The following is a 20,593-nucleotide window of genomic DNA, read 5'->3' as shown; positions in this document are numbered from 1 at the left end:
TGATGATAGTTCCATGGCCTTACAGACGAGGTTCGTCAGGCTAATAGGGCGATAGTTCCTAGGATCAGTGGTGGCTCCCCCTTTGTGCAGTGGGATATAACTGTTGCTGTGCGCCATTCCGTGAGCACAAAGCCTGATGTGAGACTATGATTGAACATGGTGCTTAGGTGGGGAGCCAGTTCGTTCTGAAGTTCGTGTAAAACGCATCCTGGGATATTGTCCGGTCCCATGGATGCTGTGTTTTTGGTTTTAGAGACTGCAGCTTTTACCCGCATAGATGTGATTACAGGGACTCTGCATTCTTCCTGTATAGATATGGGCCCTTTAGGGGTAAGAGGGGGATAAAGTTAGCAATGAACCCATTTGCCAGAATGTTAGCAATATCAGTTGGGTCTGCAATTTTCGTGCCGTTGTTCTGTAACTCAGAGCAGATCTGGGTGTTGCCATTGAGATTCTTGACATAGCTATAGAATGCTTTGTGGCTGCCCTTAGAATCAGTGGTGATTTTGTTTTCATAGCTAGCTTTGGAGGATCTTATAAGGGATTTCACCTTCTTACTGAGGCTGACCAGGGAGTTCCTCCACTCATGGAATTTTACTCTCTTTTGCAACAATTTCTTCCTTCTGTTGTAGAGTTTGTTTATGGCAGGGGACCATCAGTTTGGCTTCCTTTTTTTGGAGGATAGCATCTTGGTTCTGTTTGGGATAGCATGATCCATGCACTCGTGTAAGTGCTTATAGAGTGCATTTATGTAGGATTCAGCAGTTGTAACTGTATTGTCCATCTGCATGGGTGTCATGAAGTTCACCATATCTGTCTTAAGAAAAATAAAGTTGGCTTTGGAGAAATTTTTTACCATAGTTTCCTTAATGGTGGGTGGGGGCAGGATACGGATATCTAGGGTGATTAGCTTATGGTCGGATCTGACCAACAAGGAGTTGACTTCAGGTGTGGAACACCGGTCACTCATGTTGGTAATTGCCAAGTCTAGGATACTGTTGCCCCTTGGTGGGGGTGTGGATAAGCTGATCCAGGGCATTTGAATTTATGAATTCCAGAAAGCGCTGAGTGAAGGAGTTGGTACACGAGTAGTTTTCCCAGTTAATGGTGGGGTAGTTGAAATCGCCAATTATTAGGGTGTTTGGTTGAATCCTAATATTTTCCAGTATATCAAGAAAAGAGGAGTGGGAATCCTGGGGCATGGTGGGGGATCTGTAGCAAGCTACAATTTGGATTGCAGTTTTGCCCAGAGTTAGCTGCACTTGAATAACCTCGGAAGCATTATGCTGCTCAACTAGCCTGGAGGTGTGGATTTCCTTAATGAATATGGACACAGCTCCGTCTTTGGTGTTCTGGTCCAGAAAGGGCTGTTGGCAAGCTTAGGGAGCCTCTAACAAGGAATCCTGTGGAAGTATTGGAAATATTTCGGAAATTCTATAAAAGTCTGTATAAAGCAGATAAATATGGAAATCAAGAAAAAGTACAAATGGAAATATTTAAGGAAAAATAAATATGCCGATGTTAGAGGCAGATTAGGCTCAATTACTAACCTTTAGGATAGCAGGAGATGATAAAAATGGTGATGTATAACCAATTTACCAGAATGTCCCTGGGAATAGATGGTATTCCTGTGGAAGTTTAGAAACTGAGGGAAAAATAATAAAGATCTAGTAGGTTTTGTTTAACAGTATTTTAAGGGAAATACCAACATCCTGGAAGAAAGATGTGTTAGCTGTAATACCTAAAGAGGGTAAATATCTATCAAAGCCAGCTTCATACAGGCCCATTACAATGCTAAACCATGACTATAAAAGTATTTATGTCTAGAACGGCTAAAATCATGGCAAAAGTGATGCCAACATTGATAGATATGGATCAATGTGGTGTTGTGGTAGGGAGGCAAATATTCCCCAACATTAAAAGAACACTGATGATCCAGAAGGAAGCAGAATGTAAGAAAATACCACTGTTGGTGGTGGTTCTTGCTGCAGACAAAGCATATGACAGAGTAAGCTGGGACTTTATGAGCAGGTCAATGGACGCATTTGTATTCCCTGATAAAATTTTAAGGTTCAAAAAAGGGAACTGGTGCTTAAAAAAACAATAACCAAAAAATGTAAAGCACAAACACTCCACCGGTTTCAGTACTTGTTGGAATTTAATTATTTAAAAATAAAAATAAAACAAAAATCCATAAACGTTAAAAACAGATACGTTTTCATTGCCAACTTCTTCAGATGAGCTTAGTACAATACCAACACCATTTAAATATCATTCCAGTAATTAATTCCACCCAATGAATGAACACGAGTCACAAATACTAAATATGGTTGTAGTCCAATTAAATATACCTCAAAGAATACACTTCCCCTAAACAGTCCCAAATAGTAATATAAAGTGCATAATGTTATTACATTTACAAATACATTTACTACATTTCATACATATATAAAAATTCATACATATATAAAAACTCATACTTATAAAACCATTTAATAAATATTTAATACAACTGCTAGGAATTAACTTTAAAATAAATGAATAAATATCACCATCTAGTGGACAATCATAATTTTTTTTTAAAAAAACTTTTACAAGTCAGTCAATTAAAAACCCATTTCATTCATTAGTCAAATGAGTATTCTTTTACTTTATATGATAGAACAGAATACATTTCAAGCCCACTCTACAACTTAGCAGATCTAAGCTTTAATACAGGCATGATAGAAATCATGTCATTTAACCCAGGAATTTTACAAGCTTCCAGTATTACTTGCCAGTACAGTTCTCTATATTCAACCCTTGTTTCCCATGGTCCACCCCTCGGGTCAATAGCTACAGTCTCCAAGACAAAGAATCCAAATTCAGCTCCTGTACATACACACGTATGTTTAAATAGGGCATTATTTTCATGTTTCATTTTAATATCATAGAGATGTTCATACAACCTCTATTTGAGTTTTCTCTCACTTTTCCCTATGTAAAATGAGTCACATTTTTAATAATGCTAAATATATAATTCCTTTAGTGTTACAATTCACACAGGTGTACAAGTATAACTTCCTATTACGTGATTTTAAATATAATGTATCTCCTGTTAGCAAGTGAGAACAATAATTACAACTTCCACATTTATATACACCTTTCTTCTCGCCTTCTTCTTGCTGGATGGGTTCGAATGACTGCCGGCGACTCGCCACTCTAAAAAGCTCAGAGTTGGTTCCACCGGCTCGAGGCTCCCCTTATATCCCACAATGCTAGGCGAGAGTTACCTCAGATCTCGTTTGTAAGCTAACCCAGCTTATACCAAAAACAGTATAAAAGTGAAACAGAATCCACCTCTAACAGCAGGAAGAAAAGGGGTGACCTATATCCTGAAACAAGAAATATGCATAATAGCATATGACTAAGAAAGAGGTGGTAGAAAGAGAGGTCACGATCACAACTCCTCTAGGTCTGTCCAGGCCAGGGGAAGGAGGGTGGGAAGAAGCGAGAAGAAGACAACTAACATGGAACGTTATGGTAAGAACATAACTTCTATATGTTAAGTTGTCTATCTCGCTCATTCTTGCTGGATGGGACCGCGTCCCTAGCACCTTGTCCCGGGTGGCCTAACGGAACAGACTCTTGAGAACAGTGGAACCAAAGTTAGCTCTATGCCTAGAAGCTAAATCCAACTTATAATGGGAAAATAAAGTGTGAGTAGCCCAAGTAGCCGCTGCACAAATGGTGTCAATAGGCAGTCTGTCTTGGAAGGCTAGAGAAGTAGCCAAAGCTCTGGTGGAATGGGCTTTAGGTTTATTAGGCAGTTCTTGGTGTCTAATTTCATAAACAAGGGTAATCAGAGATGTTAGCCATCTGGATAAAGATACCTTTGAAACTGAAGTCCCTTTCTGCTTTCCGCATAGGAGACAAACAGCTGATCAGATTTTCTGAATAGTTTCGTCCTGTCCAAGTAATACCTTAATTGACGATGAACATCCAGGTAGTGTAATTTCTGTTCAGACCTATTTGAATACTCCGGAAAAAACAGGGAGGTCAATGCATTGGTTTAGATTTGATGTTGAAACCACCTTAGGCAAAAGGACGGGTTAGTTCGTAAGGAAACTCTGTCCTTATGGAACACAAGGTAAGGAGAACGACAACTGAGTGCTTGAAGTTCTGAAATTCTTCTAGCTGATGTGATAGCCACCAGAAAAAGAGTTTTCCATGATAATAGCTTTAAGGAACATGAAGCTGCAGGTTCGAAAGGGGAAAGAATCAAAGAAGCAAGAACTAAATTTAGGTCCCAAGGAGAAGGAGGATTTCTGACAGGAGGTCTGAGAAGAAAAACTCCTTTCAAAAAGGCTTTGCAGAGTTTGTGGGACATTAGGGCAGATTCAGAAATACCCACATGGAAATTAGAAATAGCCGCCAATTGAACCTTAAGAGTAGATGGAGATGAACCTGCATGGAAGAGTTCAGCAAGAAAATCAAGGACTAGTTGGATGGAAGCGGTGAAAGGATCTATGTCCTTTCCTTGTGCCCAATATGAGAAGCGTTTCCACTTACTCAAATAAATCTTTCGAGTGGAAGATTTATGGGAAGCTATCAAAATATCTCTAACAGAGTGAGATAATTGAGAAAGCCTGGCTACTGTTGGAAGTGGAGGAACCAAGCAGTGAGGTTCAGAGAGGGGAGGGAGCGAAGCTGACCCGACTGATGGATCAAAAGATCTGGAACTAGGTCCAGGTTCCACGGTCGCTCAAAAGAAATCGATGTAGAAAGGGGAACCACACTTGTCGAGGCCAGTAAGGCGCAATGAGGATCAATGAGGCCTTCTGAGCGATAGCTTTCTGTATTACTTGAGAGATCAGTGGGAAAGGAGGAAATGCATACAGAAGTCCCGGGCCAAACTTGGACTAGTGCGTCCCTGCTGGGTTGGCCTGGTAAAGGAATAGAGTGAAGTATTCTCTGCACTTGCTGTTTTGGGGAGTAGCAAAAGATCGCAGCAAGGCTGACCCCACTTGAGAAATATCTCTCACTACAGAGTCTTTCAGAGACCACTCGTGAGGCATAAGAATAGCTCTGCTCAACTTGTCCGCAATGTGATTGGACTTCCCGGGGATGTGCGTTGCTATCAGAAAACGCTGAGAAGAAATCGCCCATTGCCACAGTCTGAGTGCTTCGACACAGGGGGTATGATCTGGTTCCGCCTTGTTTGTTGATGTACCACACTACAGACATATTGTCTGTCTGGATTGCAATCGTTCCCAAGGGAAGAGAGTCTTGAAGGGCTTGCAACGCTAAAAGCACTGCTCTCATCTCCAGAACATTTATGTGCAAGTGGCATTCGTTTGGTTGCCATGTGCCCTGGACTGTCCAGCCCTGATAATGCCCCACCCACCCGATCAGGGAGGCATCCGTTGTCAGAGTAGCAACCGGAGGAGGTGGAACAAATGGTCTCCCCAACAGGAGCTGGGGGGAAGACATCCACCACATGAGATGCTTTTGCACGCTATGATCATAATGGTGTGAGACATTGGAAGTTCCTGGTATGACCATTGAGAAAAGAGCATCCACTGAAGGATCCGCATGTGGTATCTGGCCAATGGGAGGAGAGGTATGGCGCTGCCATAATTCCCAACACCTTTAGAACTAACCTGGCTTTGGCTCTGTTGTTGTTGAGAAGTAGTGACACCAATTTTTGAATGTCTGATATCCTTTGGTTCGTTAGTGTTGCAAACATGTTTACAGTATCTAAATTTGCCTATGTAGGTAATAGTACGACAAGGCGACAAAACAGACTTTTCGCAATTTATTGAGATACCCAATTTTGACAGGCGAAAAGTGTAATCTCTGGCCATCAGAAGGAGATGCTTGGTGGGAGCTGTGGGGAGCCAGTCGTCCAAATATGGAAACACCTGGAATCCTTGTCGTCTCAGGTGAGAAGCTACCACTGCCATGCATTTGGTAAACACCGGGGCAGTGGTGAGAGCAAAGGGCCGGGCCCTCAATTGAAAATGACTGGTTCCCAGCCGGAAGCGGAGGAATCTTCTGGAGCGTCTGTTCATTTTATGTGATAGTACGCGTCCTGAAGGTCTATAGAGCACATCCAGTTTCCTTTTCCCAATAGGGGAAGAATGGATTGCAGCGTGACCATCCGAAATCTTGTTTTCTTGACCGATCTGTTCAAGATACTGAGATCCAAAATTGGGCTCCAGTCCCTGTTTTCTTTGGAACTAAAAAGAACCTTGAGTAGATTCCGGATCCTTGTTGGTCTGCTGACACTTGCTGAATAGCTCTTTTGCAAGCAGTTTTGAAATTTCCAAAGCTGCTATATCCCTTTGAGCGGTGGAACATCTGGAAGGGATTTTTGACTGATTTGGAAAACGAAGAAAGGGGATAGAATAACCTTCGAAATGATGGACTGTACCCATTTGTCTTGTGTCAAGGATAGCCAGGCTTCTGGGTACAGTGACAATCTTCCCCCGACTGCCTCCGAAGATGGGCAGTCGGGCAACACCTCAGGGATGCTGAAAGGGCTTATCGGAGGAAGTTTCTCGATTGCCCTGGTTCTGCGGACCCCCTCTGCCTCTAGGGCGACGTCTACCATTGTTGTTCCCCCCTCTGCCTCTGGCGGGGAACCGACTCTGTGCGTCAGGCGAAGTCCCTTGAGATTGTTTACGGAACCACATCTTTCCACCCTTCTGGCCTTTGGGGTAAGGCCTAGAAGGAGTCAAAAAACGGACTCCGACGGCAGAAAGGGTCTTGCCATCAGTCTCGCACCTAGTCAGGGTTTCTTTCACTTGAGGACCAAAAAGAGATGATCCATCAAAGGGAGTTCGTGAAAGGCGTCTTGAAAGGTTCCAAAATTGCATAGCCGCATCCAGGCGTGCCTACGTAAGGCTACCCTGTTCCTCGGCTCTGCTCGCTCCATCGGCCGCATAAGAGGAGGCGCATGGAGGAGTTGGAAATGGAATTAAGGATAGCCAGCTGCGTGTTCATTTTTCTTGGAACCCCTCAGCTGTAGGGTCCTTCAACATCTCACTCGCTTCCTTGACCAAGTCCCTTTGAAGACGAGTGAAATGGCACAGGTAATTCAGCGACGCATGGTAAAAGTCGCTGAGGAGAACATCCGCTTCCGTACCTATCCATGGACCTAGATTCCTTGTTAGGTGGATGGACAGGCACTGAAGGATCAGCCAGTTCCTTCTTTGTGGCGGCAGCTACCACCATAGCATCCACAGAAACTCCTTTTGATAAAATTGCTTGTCTGATGGAGCTGTGATGAATTTGGAGGGTCTCCTGGGAGTGGGGTCCACTGAATCAGGAGCCGTCCATGCCTTCTTAGCTACCACCTGCATGAGGGGTCAAGGGGGACACCCAGGAGGTGGAAGGACGAGAGCCAAACGCCTCAAGATACACAGATTCGTCCTCTGAAGGGTTGAGGGCTGGCCAATTTCCCCTCTGTTTAAGGATCTCCAGAATGTCTGCAAATGAGACATCTTCAGAAGGGGAACGGGGAACCCTCAGAATCATCCAGATCTGTGTCCGGCGTGATAGACTCAGGTGAGTCAATGTGCTTCCTCTTGCACTTCCTTTTCCGAGGGGCTCTTCTGCCAAATCAGGAGAGGCCTCGAAGAGGATGAAATCCCAAAGGGGCTCTTGAGGAGCTGGCTCTCTGCGGTCCGGAATGAGGGAGTGAGTCGACTTACCCTGAGGCAGCATAGAGGGAGGGCTGGGAACCGACTGTGGAGTAGAGCCAGGCTCTAACACACTCCGCATGACCTCGAAAGCACCCCTGTCAGGCAGAGCCAGAGGTCCCCGCTCCGAGGAGCTAAGGACCCCCTCGGCACCGAGTGATGGCTCCGAGGCGATGTCGGAGCCGAACTCACCAGCGCCAAGCACCGAGGGAGAGGGTCGGACAAGGGTCCGATGCCACTCACCCCTCGGAGCCGACGAGGGAAGTCCGCGCCGAGATTCCTCCACGGAAGAAACGGAGCCGGCGGAGCCGAAGACAATTGTCTCGGCTCGAGGTGACCACAGTCTCGGTTCCGACACGACCCGGCTCGAACTCAAAAGAGTCGAAGGAGGAAGAGTTGATGGACGGGGCAGGCACCGACTGATGAGTCGGGCTCTGAAGCATCTGGGCTAGTGCCTCGGACTTGAGTAGTCGACTCACCACCCTCTGAAGGTCATGATCGGAAAGCCTCGATGACCTAGAGGAATGAGACCTTTGGCTCCGTTCAGACAGCAGGGGAGAACCTGGAGCCGAATGAACGGAGCCAAGAGTAGGTGACCTAGACCTCTTTCTGGTTGTCGGCTCCGAAGATCTTGTCGGAGCCGACACGGTATCGATAACCTCGGCTCCGCCGGAGCGAGGAAGCCACAGAAACTGTGGACTGAGCCTTATCGGCTCCAGCCGGAGCCAATAAAGGCAAAGGTTGAACAACCTGAGGTCTCGGCTCAGAAGCCGGAGCCGAAGACCTCGATGCCTTAGAGGGCTTCCCTGTTGAGACAGACAGGGAATCCTCAGGCTTCAACAAGCCTCTCAGAATTAGCTTGTTTTCTTTCCTGCAGGACCCTGGGGCTGAAGCCATGGCAAACAGCACAGGAGTCCTGCAGGTGCAAAGGCCCCAGACAATAGACACAAGAAGTGTGAGCGTCTGTCAGAGACATTTTCTGACAGCACGCATCACACTTCTTGAATCGAGACCTTTGCTTCTTTTGACATAGCCTAACTGGTGAACACAAACACACACTCAAACACACCAGTTATACCCTGTCAGAATAACAATTTTAGTAAAGATACTAAAAATAAAGTACAACAAACTGTAGCAAATTATAGTAAACTACACAAACACTCCTAGGGAAGAGAAGGCCTAAGGCCCAAGGGAAGAACCAAAGGTTCTTTTAAACAAGAAACGGAAAAATTAGGGTCGGGATAAAGTTCTATGAACTATACTAATTTAAGAAGAATTAAACTGAAAAGGGGAAAAGAGTAACTTTTAATAGAAAAAGCTAAAACTCACCAGGAACCGGTAGAAGCAACCAACCTCGAAGCTGTAGCGGCAAACGAGATCTAAGGTAACTCTCGCCTAGCATTGTGGGATATAAGGGGAGCCTCGAGCCGGTGGAACCAACTCTCGAGCTTTTAGAGTGGCAGTCGGGCCGAAGTCGGCTCCGAACCCATCCAGCAAGAATGAAGGCGAGATAGACAACTTAACATCTATTATTCAAAGTGGAAAGGGATGATGATGATGAAACGGGGAAAGCTCAAGAAACAAGGAGAGCCTGGGATTCTGGATGCAGACCTTTGAGGAGAACAATAATCATACAGAATAAAGCAGCAGAAAGTATTCTTACAACTAAGCCAACACGGGAATGGAAAAAGGAGATTCTGCTGTTAGGGATGACTGCAATTAGGGATACAGAAAATAGGCAAGAGGGGCCAGAATTTAGTGGAGAACACTGGCAAAGGAATCAAGGTATTGGGAGTAAATAATTAGAGAGGGGAAAGTTATAGAATGGGAAGACTCCAAGAATTTATTTGGACTGCAGCTTACAGACTGCCTTCCCTTATCAAGGACTGACAGAGTACAGGAAACACAGAAAGAAATAGGGAGTCCCAAATGAAAGCCCAGCACAGGTAGAGTTTTTAGTAGAAACTAGAACAGCAACCGCCATTAAAAAAGGAATAATTAGTAAAGCATATAAAATATTGCATGACAACTATAAGAATCAATCGGAGGAGGTTAGAACAGATTGAGAAGAGAGACTGGATAAGCAATTCATAAAGAAACAATGGGGATATATGTATATCTCCCAAATATGCACACAATCTAGAAGACTTAGTATCTTTGCTTGGAAGTCTTTACATAGGTATTTTTATAGTCCAAATAGACTCCAAAGAATTTTTCCTCGGGTAGACAGTAAATGCTGGAGGTGCAACTGGAGAAGAAAGGGGTAATTGGGAATACATAATGAGATGGCAGACTTTAAAGATTCCTTGCAGATTGCTCTGTCAGAGATCACGGGTAAGCAAATTGTTGTAAGTATGGGATTAGTTTTTTTTTTTTTTTTGAGCCAAGATATAGAATCAGAATTGCCTAGACAAAGTAAGACCTTGCTGAGTAACTATGGTGGTTGCCAAAAAAGCAATTACTAGAAAATGGAAATCAAACTCTAAACCAATAACTTTACTAGAAGTAGTGAATAGAGTAACAGAGATAAAACAACTGAATTGGGATCTTTAGAAAAGGGTAAAAGCAAATTCCAAAGAAAAAAATGGAAATATGGGAACAATACATGCAGAGGAGGAACGAGGTTTAAAAGGCGGCGGGATTTTAATGAGCTATGTAATGTCTGACAAGGACTGGATAGATTATAACTAATGTATAATGCTTGCAACTACAATTATGTCAATATGGTTTGTAATGCTGTTTGCAACTAGGATTGTGTGCTATGGTTTGTTTTCATTTATATAACTGTACGATTATTAAATTATCACATATGACATAAGCAAAGATGTTTTGGTGGAGGATGTACTGAGGTTTGTCTCAGTTGAGGAAGAAAAAAGTGCAGCAGGGCTGGAGTTTTTGAGCAGACATGCAACTGCGAGTGAGATTAGAGATGGGCAATAGCACAGATCTGTAATACTGTTAAGAGGGTTATAGTTGAGCGGCACAGCTAAGGTGCATGAGGTGATTAAGTGAGGATGTGGAGAGCTTGGGGTTGTTTTCATTCCTGTTCTGAAGGTTTGTAAAATAGACTTTCTTGTCTTGTTTTATATTTTGTGCCATTTCTGAGATGCTTAAAAGTTTGTAGGCTGGAGTCAGTTTTGTTTTTTAGCCAGGCCTCCAAGCTTTCTCTGATTCGTGAGTTACTTCATTTGCTTAGACAAGGGGATGGATTTGTTTTGCTTCTTTCGGTTTTGATTGGAGCGTAGATATTTAGGGAATTTAGAAAGGTTGTATTGAATAGTGATGCTGCAACATCCAAGTGGATGTAGTGTGGTGGCTTCCATTTAATACATGTTTAGGTTGGAGAAAAAGCATCTTTATGAAAGGAGGATATATTTCATACCTGGGTATAACAGTATTTGCAAACATTAGCTCAGTTTCTGATGAGGATGGCAAGTATATGGTCATTTAGGGTGTCAGGAAGAGTGCAACTTGAGATGATTTTGTTTGACATGTTAATGAGGATCCAATCAAGAGCAGAACTGTTTTTGGTAATTTTACAGAACCTGGTAGGAGTTTAGATAAGTTGGGTGAAGACAAACAGGTTTATAGCATTGCTTGGGGTCTCAGTGTTTGTTATCTGCCAGTCAATATTACAGTCTCCAAGAATAATGGTCTTTGGTGGATCTTTGATGAGGCCCAGTTGAAGAACTCTTCTATGGTTGCCATATTATCAGTTCATAGTAGATTACTGGGCTAATGGCTTAAGACCCCTTACAAGCCTAGCCAAGTATTACCTGAATTTTACCTGATTTTTGATCCCTAGGGGCTAGGGGATGGCTTAGGTTTGTGCCCATGCCTCCTCTGAGTATTTTACAGACTTCCCCAGTCCATAAGGGACATAGGTGCTACCCCCTGAAGTGAATTTATGATTCCCCATTCAATGATCCAAATTGCATTTGAAGAGGGCCAGGGAAGGACTCTGCTTTACATGAACTGAAAGCCTGTTCCAGAGATGGGATAATCTCGGAGACATCTCAGTCTCTCCAGCATGTTTTGCTTGAATTCTAGACCAGGTTTGGATGCCTAGATGAAGTGGCCCTCATGCTGTTTGTCTTGTGAATGTGCAACAGTTCCATCACAGTTGGATTTGGGAGTGTCTTGTAGATTAGGCATAGGTCACCCCTTAATAGTCAGTAGAAGAGACAGTAAAACAATAGGGCATTTAGAATGAACAGGACATGTGGTTTACACCATGTATTTTTTTCCTGAATATGGCTGGAGTGGAGATAATATGCCCTATATTACCTGGAATTTTGTACACATTCATTATGCAGAATTTTTTTGTGACTGATGAGTTTGAGCAAGGAGGTAAGAATTTCAGCATTGGCAAATTGGGGAGGAACAGTACCATGCATAATTACAGTCTGTTTTGGTAATTATGGCAACTCTGCCTCCTCTTATTTTTTCTGTCTACTTTGAGTATATTGTAGGCTGGTGGAAGGATCTTTTCATGATTAAGAGCCATTCAGTTACAACAATGTTTAGGGGGCTTATCTAAGCGTGGCATCCTGGTATCTTATGTATGCTGCAGAGGAGAAAGCTGGGTGGTTTGACTGGGTTGAATAGTTAAGTTGAGTAGGTAAGTTGAGGAAAGCTGCTGTGTGTTTAACATGCTGGGTAAGTGTATTGGAAGGATGGCACTACATAGTTAGGCTGTGGTAGAAAACAGAGTAAGGATGTGGACATTTATTTTTTTTTAAGTTTGTGCCAAGGTGAGCTTTCCTGAATAGGTGGGGAAGGGAGTGCTGAATAGACCTTGCAACAAGGAATGTGGAAGTGTGTGTTGATATGGTAGTCAGTTTTCACACCAGAAGATGGTAGAGAGGGTGTTGTAACAATATGGAGAGTACCACAACCAGAAAAGTGCAAGTATGAACAGCTGTATCATTAAAACGCTGAAGATGACACAGCACTTTGGGAGGGGTATGCAAGTGTAATTGTGAATAGGGTGGGAAATGCCAGCTACATCACTAACACTCGGTGTGTTGATAGCAATGTAGTAGTATGATTAAAGAAGAGGGTATGCACAGGTAAAGAAACAGAGAGAGGCGGGTAGGACAGTATGGGTAGGGGAGTAAAAGAAATGGGGTGGGGTTTATGCACAAGATTCCACTTGTGCAGTGGGGGCTTGCATGCATGAAAACAATGATTATACGAAGGGAAGAGAGCCGAGAGTCAGTTGTAATAATGATTACATAAAGAGAAGGTTTAGTATGGGTAGGAAGGATGCTACAGTTGGTTAAGATATTGGCTGAGAATGACTGACTCAAGGTAAGAAGTGGAGGGAATGGTGGTATAGTATCATTAATTGCAATAATTGAGACAGATGGTTTGTGACTTGGTGATAATAGTGTTGCCAGTTTTCAAACGCCTGACGTGGGACAGTTTTTGTAAAAAAAATGTGAAATTTTGCAGGACAAAACATACCCACAACCAGTGCAAATGAAAGGACTTCACTTTTCTTTGTCAAAATAAAAGCTTATTCTTGCAGTATTTGAGTTGCTTATGCTACTACTTATAAGATTTGGGTGTTTCATATACAAAATGACCATTTTGTGCAACTATTAAAGAAAACTTAGAAGTATTTATCATCCTAAAATCTGAGGACATTTGAAATTTTTTGCCCCCCCCCGACACAAATGCCCAAAGAGGGATAGGTGGTAACCCTCATGATGAAAATGAGGACTTGTGGGAAGGTTAGGGGTGGAAATAGGGAGACAATTTGGCTGGCTGTAGTAGAGTGATTTGTAGACTGATTAGTGATTTTGTAGATGGGTGGAGATAGCTAGCTTTAAATCCAGTATAAAAGTGCGGAGACATTGTAGTTAAGAGATACAGCACAGCTCAACCAATCAGAAAAACACAGCGTTTTGGGTAAAAAAAAATCTATCACCATAAGCATCCAGAAAGGTTTTCCATCATATACTTAACCACTGACAACATAGTCAGGACTTAAAGTCTGAAAAAGTACAAGTTTATAAAAACAGAAAAGTAGGAGAAAGGTAAACATCAGTGAATTGAAGGGCAGAGGGCAGGGTTGCCCATCTCAGCTTTGTTTTATTTGCATGAAATATTAAAGCAGCTACCATGCAAGGTAAACATGCATATTAGATTATGAACAGTGGCAAGGAGTGCCCAACTGTAGTGCGACTTCTGCAATAGTTACAGTGACACTGTGCTTGCCCTTCAGATTGTTACATAAATGGTTCAGATTCTTAAATAAAAATGAACAAAAGTGCATTCATTTTTACAGCTGCAGAAAGTACATTTGTGCCTACTTAGTCAACTGACTTAAATAGAAGTTATGTCCTTACCATAACGTTCCATGTGGAGTGTTCATCTCGCCTTTGTTCTTACACATGGGTTCGGAGCCAATCCTCGGCTCCGTGTCGGCCGCTTGCAAGCTCTGCATCGAGAAGAAGCTCGAGACAACCTAATACCCACAATCCCCCTCTGCCTTTACCTCAGATCTAGTTTGCAAGTAAACCAGCAGTCAGAGAGAGAAACACTCATGCCAATATCACATATGCACAGAAACTAAGAGTCTATATATATATATATATATATATATATATATGTATACATGCCAACTATATATACAACAACTGCAATGCAGAAGCAGAATGCCCCAGACCAGGCACCAAACTGAACGTTCTTCCTAAGGGTGGGAGGGTGGGAATGTAAGAACAAAGGCGAGATGAACACTCCACATGGAACGTTATGGTAAGGACATAACTTCTATATGTGATAGTGTTCAATCTCGCCGTTGTTCTTACACATGGGTAGCGTCCTAGCTCCTTGTTCCGGAGGAACTCACGGAAGGACGTTCTTGAGCACAGTGGAACCAAAGGTTGCCCTGTCCCTAGAAACCTTGTCTACCTTATAATGAGAAATGAATGTATGTGGTTTAGACCAAGTAGCAGCCGCACAAATAGCATCTAGTGGTAGGCGAGCTGCATGAGCCAGGGATGTAGACACTGACCTTGTGGAATGTCCTTTGGGTTTGTGCAAAAGAGTTTGATCTGTAGAATCATAGACATAGATGATACAATCAGTTAACCACTTAGAAAGAGTTCTTTTAGTAACCGCTACTCCTTTTCTGTTATCAGCAAAGGCTACAAAAAGTTGATCAGATTTCCTGTGATCTTTTGTTCTATCCAAGTAAAACCTTAGTTGTCTGTGGACATCTAATTTGTGCAACATATACTCCATTTTATTGGAGTGATTTTTGAAGAAAGTGGGTAATTCAATGGACTGGTTAATATTGTTAATAGAACAAACTTTAGCAAGGAAGGATGAATTAGTGCGAAGAGAAACTCTGTCAGAGTGAAATATCAAATAAGGGTGTTTAATGGAGAGAGCTTGAAGTTCAGATACTCGCCTAGTAGATGTAATGGCTACTAAAAAGAGAGTCCTCCACGACAGAAATTTTAATGGGCAAGAGGAGGCTGGTTCAAAGGGGGGCAGCATCAACTTAGATAATAATAAGTTTAGACTCCAAGGTGACGTAGGAGATCTAATTGGTGGTCTAATATGAAAAGACCCTTTTAAAAAGGCTTTACAAAGTCTGTGGGCCATAACTGGAGCCCCACATTCTTCCACATGGAAATTAGAAATGGCAGCCAATTGAACTCTTAATGTGGCAGGAGAAGCACCCTGATGGAACAATTCTGTTAAAAACTCTAATATTTTATTCAAAGGAGCTATAACAGGGTCCACTTGCTGTGTATTCGCCCAGAATACAAAGCGCTTCCATTTACTAGTATATGTTTTAGTAGTGGAAGCTTTATGAGAAGCCACTAATATATTTTGAACTGCAGGCGAAAGAAGATCAGACCTGGCTAAGTTAGAATTGGAGCAGCCAAGCTGCTAGATGGAGGGACAAGAGCGAGGGGTGGGGAGCCCCTGACGAGTGAGTCAATAGATCTGGCTCTGGGTCCAGGATCCAGGGTCCCCGAATGCAGTGTGTCATGAGGAAGGGAACCAAATTTGACGAGACCAGAATGGGGCAATGAGGATTATTGTCCTGTGTAGGTTGTTGGCTTTCTGGAGAAACTTTGAGATCAGGGGGAAGGGAGGAAATGCGTACAGGAGACCCGGGGGCCAATCGTGAATCAGTGCGTCCCTGGGGACTTCCCCTGGAGGGGGTAATAGGGCAAAGTAGCTCCTGCATTTGGCGTTCATTGGAGACGCAAACAGATCGCAGGAAGGCTGGCCCCACGCGAAAAATCTTTTTCGCAACTGACTGTTTTAGGGACCACTCGTGTGGTAACAGTATTGCTCTGCTCAGCCTGTCGGCTATGACGTTGGATGACCCCGGGATGTGCGTTGCTATCAGAAAGCGACCCGTGGACTCTGCCCATTGCCAGATTCTCATGGCCTCTCTGCATAGCTGATAGGACTTGGTTCCCCCTTGCTTGTTTATGTACCAGACTACAGACATGTTGTCGGTCTGAACTGCAATAGTTCCCAGAGGAAGAAGGGGAGCAAAGTGTTGCAACGCTAGGAACACTGCCCTCAACTCTAGAACATTGATGTGCAGATTGTACTCTAAATTGGTCCATTCGCCTTGGACTGTCTGTCCCTGAAAGATGCCCCCCCACCCTATCAGGGAAGCGTCCGTGGTCACCGTAGCTGTCGGAGTGGGTAGCACAAATGGTCTCCCCTTGGAAAGGTTGCAAGTCTGAAGCCACCAGTCTAGGTGTGATTTGCATGTGTTCGTTATAAGAATCTCGTGTGTCAGAGGTAGTTGTTGGAACGACCATTGTGCAAACAGTAGCCATTGTAGGACTCTCATGTGCAGTCTTCCCAAGAGTATTGCAATAAGAGAAGCTGACATGAGTCCCAAAACCGTCAGTACCAGTTTTGCTGGGGATTTCCTGGACAAAAGAAGAAGACGTATGTGAGTCTGAAGTGAAAGTATCCTTTCTGGAGGAAGTCTTAGAATTAACTGATGTGTATCTAATTCCGCTCCTATGAATAAGATACGCTGTGATGGCTGTAGTAAGGATTTTCCGAAGTTTACGGAAATTCCGAGGTGAACACACAGTTGAAGAGTGTAGTCTCTGGCCTGTACTAGTTGACGCTGGGTGGTGGCAGAAAGGAGCCAGTCGTCCAGATACGGAAACACCTGGAATCCTAGGCGTCTCAAGTGAGACGCTACCACTGCCATGCATTTGGTGAAGACCCTGGGGGCTGAGGTCAGACCAAAGGGCAGGGCTCGAAACTGAAAATGACTGGCACCCAGCCAGAAGCGCAAATGATCTCTGGATGCCGTGGCCATTTTGATGTGGTAGTATGCATCCTTCAGATCTATTGAGCACATCCAGTCGTCCTTCTGTAAGAATGGAAGGATCGATTGAAGCGTGACCATTCGGAACTTTTCTTTCTTGACAAAGGTATTGAGGTCGCTTAGGTCCAGAATGGGCCTCCAGTCCCCTGTTTTCTTTGGAACTAAAAAGAACCTTGAGTAAGTTCCGAATCCTCTTTGGTCCGCTGGGACTGGTTGGATGACTCTTTTTTCTAGCAGCTTTGAAATTTCTATAGCTGCTGGCTCTCGCAGATGGGGCACATCTGGGAGTCTTTTCTTTGGAATGGGATAGGATAGAAATGGTATATTGTAACCTCTGGTAACCACGCTTTTTACCCACTTGTCTGTAGTTATGTTTTGCCAGGCCTGAGGGTATAAAGCTAAGCGACCCCCGACTGCCTCCAGAGCAGGACAGTCGGGCCTCCTCTCAGGAGTGCTGGAAAGGTTTACCAGGGAGTGTATCCCTGTCACCTTGATTCTGCGGACCCCTCTGCCGCCAGGGCGGCGTCTTCCACCTCTGCCCCTCCTCTGCCTCTAGAAGGGCATCACCCTGTGTGCCTGGGAAAGATCCTTGGGGTTTTCCAAACCACATTTTTCCACCACGTTGCCCTTTGGGGTACGGTCTGGATGGGGTGGAAAAACGGACTCCGACAGCAGACAGAGTCTTTCCCTCCTGCTCACACCGGGTAAGGGTCTCCTTTACTTTGGGGCCAAAAAGAGTGGCACCATCAAATGGGGCGTTAGTAAAGGAAGACTTGAAGGCTTCCGCAAATGAACATAAGCGCATCCAGGATTGTCTGCGAAGAGCAATCGCTGAAGCTGCTGCCCTACTCGAACCTTCGGCTGCGTAAGAGATCAGCCTCATGGACTAGTTCACAATGGATGTAAGGGTATTAAGTTGTGCTGTCACTTTCTCTGAGACAGCAGCATCTGTAGTACCCTGGAGGGTATCTCCCAACTCTTTGACTAGATCCCTCTGTAGTCGTGTAAAGTGGGTCAAGTTGTTCAGGGATCGCATGGAAAAAGCCGCTGAACTAAAAATGCGCTTCCCATACCTGTCCATAGTCCTAGAATCTTTATTAAGGGGATGGACAGATGAGGAAGATTCCGACATCTCCTTTTTCGTGGCCGCTGCCACCACCATAGCGTCCACTGGAACTCCTTTTGTTAAGTAAGTCTTGTCCTGGGGTGCAGTGATATACTTATTAGGCTTCCTAGGGACTGGTTCCACTGTGTCAGGAGCCTCCCACGCCCTTCGAGCAATAAGTTCCATTAATTCATCGAAGGGCGGAGTGACCCAGGAGGAGGAAGGGCGAGCACCAAATGCCTTCAGCAATACTGACTCATCCTCAGAAGGGGGAAGGGACTGCCAGTCACCTCTCTGTTTCAGGATCTCCAATATGTCAGAAAAAGAGACATCTTCTGAAGGTGACTTAGGGGACCCTTCTGACTCATCCAAGTCAGTATCGGATGTCAAAGATTCTTGTGGAGAATCTAAGTGTCTCCTCTTACACAATCTTTTCCTAGGGACTTCTTCGTGGGGAGCATCCGAAGAAGCCTCCGAGGAAGAGGGGGCACCCTCCAGGGGTGGCTGAGACACCGGTGCTCGACGCTTGGATGTAGCCGTGGGTGCAGAGGAGGATAACGGCCCTTTATGGGGAGGAGAGGTTGCTTCTACTGATGTGGTTGTCTGGGTAGACAACACCTTCCTCATGAGATCGAAGGCCCCCGGGTCCCGAGTCGAAGAATCTCCCGGTTCCGAAGAAATGGGAAGAATCCCCGAGACAGGCACCGAAGGCATCGACCCCGAGGACAGAGCCGAATCGATCCGCGCCGAGGCCCCGAGGGGAAGAGTCGGAACCGAAACGTCGGTTCGACTCTCGGCCCCGGAACCAAGGACAGATCGTCGGCTCCGAGACTCCGGTACCGGATCCGACGGAGTCGAGGTGAGAGGAACAGACCAAGAAAAGGCCGGTTCTGGACCCGAGGGCTCCACAATCAGTAGATCAACCTCTTCTGGCTCCAAGGACTGGACAGGTCTCGGAGGAGGAATGGATGGAGACAATGGGAGGCCTTCAAGTTTCGACACCAACTGGGTGGAAACCGAAATAAGTTTGGATAGGGCCGAATGCTCCAATAACTTCTGCACCACACGATCCACATCGACATTGGAGAGCTTAGAAGAAGAACGGGTCGAAGGAACCGAAGACGGAGCCGACCTCAATAGTGTCGAGGGAGCTCCATCACCGGTTCCAAGACTCGAGGCTCGGGAACTGACAACAGTTGAACAATCGGCCCCGAAGTCTGTGGAACCGGTGATCTAACTTTACTCGAAGAGCTCGGAGCCGATGACTTGGGCTCCGACGTCTTCGATTCCTTCGAGGATTTGGATGCCTGGTCTGAAGCATCCAGAGCCTCCTGAAAGGAAGGTTTTAATAACCCCCTGTCCATGAGTTTCCTGCGCCTATCTGTCATGACCCTCCCACTAAAAGAGTGACAAATTGAACAGTCCTCTTGTAAGTGGAGAGGGCCAAGGCAGTAGACACAGGAACTATGGTTGTCAGTAACTGACATTTTTTGGCCACACTGGCAACGTTTAAAACCTGATTTAATTTTCTCAGACATCTTGAAGAAAAAACAGGTAAGAGAAAAAAGGTCAAGTCCAGTAGAGAGACAAATCCAGTAAAAAAAGTCGAATCCGATATACAAGTCAGTCCGGTTGTCAAAATCGAGTAAGGGGTGGAAGGCCCCGAAAAACTCTAACAAGTTAATTAAACTTTAACGGTACCGAGTATTTCTACCTTACCACACACACATACACTATGTCACCAAATAGTACTTTTAGAATAATTTTTTCTCAAAAATAACAAATAAAAGTTATTTCTTATCTGAAGTTGCTCGAGCTAGATCCCAGTGATGCGAACGCAGCAGCGGCAAACTAGATCTGAGGTAAAGGCAGAGGGGGATTGTGGGTATTAGGTTGTCTCGAGCTTCTTCTCGATGCAGAGCTTGCAAGCGGCCGACACGGAGCCGAGGATCGGCTCCGAACCCATGTGTAAGAACAAACGGCGAGATTGAACACTATCACATCTAAAAAATATTTTAATAATCTAAGATTCTATAGCTTTGAACAAGGATAAGAGAATTATAAAATCATCTTACCATACAAATATGGACTTACTCTCCTGTATGAGCAACGTAATTAGATCTGGATTGACTAAATTTCATCAGGCTGTATAAAACTGGAAAAAGTTAAACTAAACCCTCACAAATAAAAGTTAACTTCATGAGCATTCTGTCCTAAAAAATACATATGGTACATATTTGTTCCAAATTCTCCAATTTCCTGGAGACTAGACACTGCGCACACATTTTTTCTAATGATAGCACAAATCAGATAAAGCTGTCAGCTCCTGGTACCCAGTGTAAGGCATTCCAAAAATCAGTACACAATAAAATGAACACAAACTTGTTTGGAATAAAACAAATATATGCATGTATGTTTGGAATGTCATCTCCCCCATCATGAGTGGACTGAAATACAATAATCTCCAGC

The 20,593-nt window shown here is 44.3% G+C and overlaps 1 protein-coding gene across 1 annotated transcript in view; it reads right to left on the bottom strand.

The window, feature by feature from the left end:
• Positions 1 to 20,593, bottom strand: part of TDRD6 (tudor domain containing 6) — a gene marked incomplete at its 3' end in the record, with an annotated part of 543,290 nt that overhangs the window by 297,441 nt on the left and 225,256 nt on the right. The gene's annotated exons all lie outside the window — the stretch shown is intronic.

This window comes from Protopterus annectens, chromosome 2.part1 (genome assembly GCF_019279795.1).
Source record: "Protopterus annectens isolate FY-2018-M chromosome 2.part1, PAN1.0, whole genome shotgun sequence".
In the NCBI taxonomy this organism is placed as follows: Eukaryota; Metazoa; Chordata; order Ceratodontiformes; family Protopteridae; genus Protopterus; species Protopterus annectens.
This window is presented reverse-complemented; position numbering and strand designations above follow the sequence as displayed.